This window comes from Cololabis saira, chromosome 24, assembly GCF_033807715.1.
Source record: "Cololabis saira isolate AMF1-May2022 chromosome 24, fColSai1.1, whole genome shotgun sequence".
NCBI classification, from domain to species: domain Eukaryota; kingdom Metazoa; phylum Chordata; class Actinopteri; order Beloniformes; family Belonidae; genus Cololabis; species Cololabis saira.
In genome coordinates, this window is record NC_084610.1 from 21882778 (window position 1) to 21890692 (window position 7915).

Sequence of the window (7915 nt, forward strand, 5' to 3'; positions counted from 1 at the left end):
GTAAATATGTGATTTCCTGATGATCAGACCGGGATAAGTTACTTTTAAACTAGTAAATATGTGATTTCCTGATGATCAGACCAGAAGATGTTACATTTAAACCAGTAAATATGTGATTTCCTGATGATCAGACCAGGAGATGTTACATTTAAACCAGTAAATATGTGATTTCCTGATGATCAGACCAGGAGATGTTACATTTAAACCAGTAAATATGTGATTTCCTGATGATAAAACCAGGATATATTACATTTAAACCAGTAAATATGTGATTTCCTGATGATAAAACCAGGATATATTACATTTAAACCAGTAAATATGTGATTTCCTGATGATAAAACCAGGATATATTACATTTAAACCAGTAAATATGTGATTTCCTGATGATCAGACTGAGTGCAGTTACTTTTAAACCAGTAAATATGTGATTTCCTGATGATCAGACCAGAAGATGTTACATTTAAACCAGTAAATATGTGATTTCCTGATGATCAGACCAGGAGATGTTACATTTAAACCAGTAAATATGTGATTTCCTGATGATCAGACCAGGAGATGTTACATTTAAACCAGTAAATATGTGATTTCCTGATGATAAAACCAGGATATATTACATTTAAACCAGTAAATATGTGATTTCCTGATGATAAAACCAGGATATATTACATTTAAACCAGTAAATATGTGATTTCCTGATGATAAAACCAGGATATATTACATTTAAACCAGTAAATATGTGATTTCCTGATGATCAGACTGAGTGCAGTTACTTTTAAACCAGTAAATATGTGATTTCCTGATGATAAAACCAGGATAAGTTACATTTAAACCAGTAAATATGTGATTTCCTGATGATAAAACAAGGATAAGTTACATTTAAACCAGTAAATATGTGATTTCCTGATGATCAGACCAAGAGAAGTTACATTTAAACCAGTAAATATGTGGTTTTCTGATGATTACATGGGTGCAGTTACATTTAAACGAGCAAAAATGTGGCTAAAGTTTAGCTCAAATGGTAAATTAGAGACACAGAGCGGCGAGCGAAGTTTTCTCAAAACCTTTTCCGTAAACCTGAGAAGTAAACATATAAGAACCTACGGTTTATCGTCTTCACGGCATCCAATTTCTCTGATTTTCTTCAAAATGAAGTCTTGAAAGATGTGGTCTATGTTGGCCGCCATGTTTTGGGGTGTATCCGATATAGAGGTCCGGGTAGGAACAGAGATGGGGGGAACCATTACCGCCACAACAGAGGTGTCAAAAGTATTCACATTCATACTAGAGTTTAAAAATACTCCTGTAGAAGTTGAAGTATCAACTCAAGTTTTTTACTCAAGTAAAAGTATAAAAGTACTGGTTTCAAAACTACTTAAAGTATAAAAGTAAAAGTAATGTAAGGGGAAAAAAAGCCATTAAGGACAAAAGCCATTGAAAATGAATGTATCTTAGTATAATGCAAATATATTAAAGAACCATATATGTGTACTATTGAGCATTAACATGTGTTTCAGAAAGCAGGAGCTATGATGACTAGTTGCCTATAAGTATTGTAATGGTGCAAAAAGTCAAACTTCAGAGGCATGTTATCATTTATCTTAACCTTTATTGGAATGTACATCCAAGTTTTGTTGCAGGAATCTGAGGGAACGGATGTAAGAACAAAACTGGACAAGAACATCTGTGCCACAACCACAACCAAATGGATGGAGCAATTTAACTGTATATATATATATATATATATATATATATATATATATATATATATATATATATATATATATATATATATATATATATATATATATATATATATATATATATATATATATATATATAATTTAAAAGTAACTGCACATATATATATATATATACACACATATATATATATATACACACACATATATATAGTTTATTTTTATAGTAATAAAATATGTAATAAATGTAATAAACCGTGCTCTATGGTGTTTTTTCAATGAGGATTGCAACAGGATTGCAACAGTTCGCCCTCTGGTGGTTATACAAGGTAACTGCAGTCAGTGTAAAGTTAGAAGGTTTAAAGGACAAAAGTACATCCTGTTATTCCTTTCAAAATAAATCAACAATAAACAGTAAAATGCACGAGGACAATGAGTCAGATTCTTGGAGAACTTAGTGAAAAAACAATCTTCATCTGTCTTCTGTCATTAATTAATGTAATTAACTGATTCTAATGACTTATGACTGATTCTGATTAATTAGTAATTAGGATTCTGAAATACCACTTATCTCCACTGGTCGTATCTGACGTCACCAGGTCTGGACCAAGACGGCCGCTCTGTCAGCACGTCTCTCCCAGAACGTTATATTATAATATATTTTTATAGTATATGTCATATATTATAGTATAACAAACTGTATTCGATGGTGTTTTTTCAATGAGGATTGCCACAGTTCGCCCTCTGGTGGTTATATATGGTAACTGCACCCAGTGTAAAGTGTAAAGTTAGAAGAATTATATAACAAAAGTACATCCTGTTATTCCTTTCAAAATAATACACAGTTAAAAAGGCAGGATGACAACGAGTCTGTTTCGAGGAGAAATTAGTGCAAAAACAATCTTCATCCGTCTTCTGCCATTAACTAATGTAATTACAGTCGGTAATCTAAGAATAGTTCTGTAATTAAAACGAATTACAGACGATCAGGTCGTTAAATGGAAGACAACGGTAGTTCCAAGTGTCACCACAAGGGGGCGGTCTGTCATCAAACTTTCCGGAGAAGAATTAAAAAAAGTTACATATTTACTTTATTTTTTAGCACTTTAAACAAAAACAGTGGACCAAAGTGCAAAACTGCAATAAAAGACAGTATTGACATGTCACAAGAAATGAAATATAAAACAGATCATGAAAACTAAAATAGAGAAGAATCGAGGACTGGACATGTTTAACATACCGGCTTTGATTTAGAAGAATTTGGATTATATTTAAAATCTTTAAAACTAATAACTGAAACAAAAGCACAACAATGTATGAAGTGTTAAGACATTTTCCCACTGATTTAGAAGACTGATATCCTTACATAGCCCTTGTATGATGGACTGTGTTGTATTATTTTACCTAAATGTCATGTATTTAATTTATTTATTATTGTTTGTACCTTATTTTCATATTATATTACTGTATGAATATAGTAGTATATTTTCCCACTGATTTAGAAGACTGATAACCTTACTTAGTTTTATTATTTTAGTTGAATGTCATGTATTTAATTTATTTATTATTGTTTGTACCTTATTTTCATATTATATTACTGTATAATTGTCATGGGACATACATTCTACACACTTTATTCTCAGGTTTACATACAGTGTCCAATCTACTGTTCCCTTTATCAACCTCGTTTCAATTACAAATGTATTTGTATGGAATGTGTATTTGAAATGTTTGTTTTATAATTAAACTAATAATGAAACTATAATGAAAAAAACCATACCGGCTGTGAGAAGCAACACAATACCACAGTTTCACGGTTAAAGGAGTCAGTTTGGGGGACAAATGCAAGAGGTGTTAAACAAATGTTCATCAATGCATATGTTTAAATAACTGTTTAAAACAATTAAATGGTTCTCTCCCAGAACGACGCGGCCTCTGGGGCTTTTCCATTACTTTTCCATTACTTTTTAAGGGTTTTCCTCGAGGTGACAGTACCGGTTATAGTATAATAAAGTTATAGTATAATATAGTTTATTTCTATAGTATATTATGTAATAAACCGAGTTCTATGGTGTTTTTTCAATGAGGATTGCAACAGTTCGCCCTCTGGTGGTTATATATGGTAACTGCACTCAGTGTAAAGTTAGAAGGTTTAAAGGACAAAAGTACATCCGGTTATTTCTTTCAAAATAAATCAACAATAAACAGTAAAATGCACGAGGACAATGAGTCAGATTCTTGGAGAACTTAGTGAAAAAACAATCTTCATCTGTCTTCTGTCATTAATTAATGTAATTAACTGATTCTGATGACTTATGACTGATTCTGATTAATTAGTAATTAGGATTCTGAAATACCACTTACCTCCACTGGTCGTATCTGACGTCACCAGGTCTGGACCAAGACGGCCGCTCTGTCAGCACGTCTCTCCCAGAACGTTATATTATAATATATTTTTTATAGTATATGTCATATATTATAGTATAACAAATTGTATTCGATGGTGTTTTTTCAATGAGGATTGCAACAGTTCGCCCTCTGGTGGTTATATATGGTAACTGCACCCAGTGTAAAGTGTAAAGTTAGAAGAATTATATAACAAAAGTACATCCTGTTATTCCTTTCAAAATAATACACAGTTAAAAAGGCAGGATGACAACGAGTCTGTTTCGAGGAGAAATTAGTGCAAAAACAATCTTCATCCGTCTTCTGCCATTAATTAATGTAATTACAGTCGGTAATCTAAGAATAGTTCTGTAATTAAAACGAATTACAGACGATCAGGTCGTTAAATGGAAGAAAACGGTAGTTTCTAGTGTCACCACAAGAGGGCGGTCTGTTCTCATCATCGCAATAACAGTCATAAAACTTTCTGCAGAAGATTAAAAAAAAGCTACTTTATTATTATTATTATTATTATTATTATTATTATTATTATTATTATTATTATTATTATTATTATTATTATTATTATTATTATTATTATTATTATTTAGTATTTTTTAGCACTTTAAACAAAAACAGTGGACCAAAGTGCAAAACTGCAATAAAAGACAATATTGACATGTCACAAGATACAAAATATAAAACAGATCATGAAACCTAAAGTAGAGAAGAATCGAGGACTGGACATGTTTAACATACCGGCTGTGATTTAGAAGAATTTGGATTATATTTAAAATCTTTAAAACTAATAACTGAAACAAAAGACATTTTCCCACTGATTTAGAAGACTGATATCCTTACATAGCCCTTGTATGATGGACTTTGTTGTATTATTTTACTTAAATGTCATGTATTTAATTCATTTATAATTGTTTGTACCTTATTTTCATATTATATTACTGTATAATTGTCATGGGACATTCAATCTCTACACACTTTATTCTCATGTTTACATACAGTGTCCAATCTACTGTTCCCTTTATCAACCTCGTTTCAATAACAAATGTATTTGTATGGAATGTGTATTTGAAATGTTTGCTTTCTAACCTTTGACACAAATAAAAGAATTGAGAAAAAAAAAAACATACCGGCTGTGAGAAGTAACACAAAACCACAGTTTCACGGTTAAAGGAGTCAGTTTGGGGGACAAATGCAAAGAGGTGTTAAAGAAATGTTCATCAATGTATATGTTTAAATAACTGTTTAAAACAATGAAATGGTTCTCTCCCAGAACGACGCGGCCTCTGGGGCTTTTCCATTACTTTTCCATTACTTTTTTAATGGTTTTCCTCAAGGTGACAGTTCCGGTTATAGTATAATAAAGTTATAGTATAATATAGTTTATTTCTATAGTATATATTATGTAATAAACCGTGTTCTATGGTGTTTTTCAATGAGGATTGCAACATTTCGCCCTCTGGTGGTTATATATGGTAACTGCACTCAGTGTAAAGCTAGAAGGTTTAAATTACAAAAGTACATCCGGTTATTTCTTTCAAAATAAATCCCCAATAAACAGTAAAAAGCACGACGACAACGAGTCTGTTTCGAGGAGAAACTAGCGCAAAAACAATCTTCATCTGTCTTCTGTCATTAATTAATGTAATTAAAGTCTGTAATCTATGACTAGTTCTTTAGTTAAAATGAATTACAGACGATAATGTCGTTAAATGGAACAAACTGTAGTTTCTAGTGTCACCACCAGAGGGCGGTCGTAACACCGTAACACCAGTCACGAAACTGTAGAAAAATAAACAAAAGCTACAAATGTTTTTTATTTTGTTGTATTTCATTTTATTTGTGTTGTTATTAATAGTGCTGCGTCAATAAGGTTGCAGAATGTACAGGACTGTCTCAGAAAATTAGAATATTGTGATTTTCTGTAATGCAATTACAAAAACAAAAATGACATACATCCTGGATTCATTATAAATCAACTGAAATATTGGAAGCCTTTAATTATTTTAATATTGCTGATCATGCTTACAGCTTAAGAAAACTCAAATATCCTATCTCAAAAAATTAGAATATTCTGGGAATCTTAATCTTGAACTGTAAGCCATAATCAGCAATATTAAAATAATAAAAGGCTTGCAATATTTCAGTTGATTTGTAATGAATCCAGAATGTATGACATTTTTGTTTTTGTAATTGCATTACAGAAAATCACAATATTCAAATTTTCTGAGACAGTCCTGTATATATGCATTTTTGATATAAAATATATATATGATATATTTTTAAATATGTCATATATATTTATTTTATTAATATATATATCTATATATACAGTACATATAGGGGGGGATTAAGATTAAGTGTTTTTTGTTGTCTCCACCACTTGTTTTTTTCTCTTCCTACTGTAAAGTAGTGGGTTTCGAGCGTCTGAGTAGAGATCAGACAGACCAACGCCGACGATTCCTCAAGTTTATTTCTTCATTTTCTCAGTCCAGGAACCGACAATACAGCACCATTTTCAATCACATCATCTTCTCCCTCTAAATCTAAACAAACGGGTCACATTACACAAACACTCTAACCAAACTAATTAAATATATGTGCTAAAATTAATTTACAACTTCATATGCATGTTATTTACATAATAGCAGAAATTCTCTTAGAATATCTCAAAAGAAAAATTCAACGGACAAACACAAATAACTCCTGAAAAACTAAAAATCCTCCTGTTTGGTATCCCAATAATTCAATCACTGATGTCACTGATGGTAAAAAAAGGCAGGAAATGCTGGACCGACATTCCCAAACACTGAACCTGAATGGTGTTTCAGAGAAAGGAGACGGACACATGGTAAGTATAATTAACCCAATATGAAACCTGTAACTAAATAAAGCTATTAAACTAACATTGTCCTAATGTATGGAGGATTTTTTGTGCCAAAATTAAATAAATAAATACATCATTAATTAATTCAAATGGGAATGAAATATATCATTAATTAATTAAATGTGTCATTAATTAATTCAAATTATAATTAAATATGTCATTAATTAATTAAAATACAATTCATTTTAAGTAAAAAAATATATTTATTATTTCAGCATTTAATTAATTAATGACACATTTAATTAATTAATGATATATTTCATTCCCATTTTAATTAATTAATGATGTATTATTTTTATTATGGAGGATGGACAGGAGGATTGTCGTGGACGGGCAAAAGGTCGGGGTAATTCCGTATTGGTGCCTGTATCGCTTTAAGAAAAAGAATCCTGTGAGCGATACAGGAAGTGTGTCGTTCGGATGTAACGCACCAAATTATGTTTATGAGGAAACAAACTGTTTCGATTTTGGGGGTTTGTTGGATGTTTGCTTGCCCTCACCTTGTTCCACTGACTTCATGGATCGTTCAAAGACCCGTTATAACATTGGAAAAATAACCAGTAAACATATCCACACCTTTATCAACTCACACTTAAATTTTTTTGCTCACCATTTTCATCTGTATCCTGTGAAAGACCTTTTTCTAAGGCAGGGAACTGCTGTCTAAGAGGAGAAATCGCCTTGGAGCAAAGACATTCCTCAATAAAAGTGCATAAATCAATAAATGTTTTATATTTTCCTTCATATGATTTCTCATCTTTTTTTTCCCATTTTGTTTACCTGCAATGATTGTAGGACTAATGCATGGGTCACTATTGAGTGACCAACACAGTCTGTCAAATCACTCCTTGAGGAATCATCATCCATCACTCACACCTGTGTGTTCAGACCATGTGGTTGATTGTGAAATTGCTGCAGTTCCACTTGT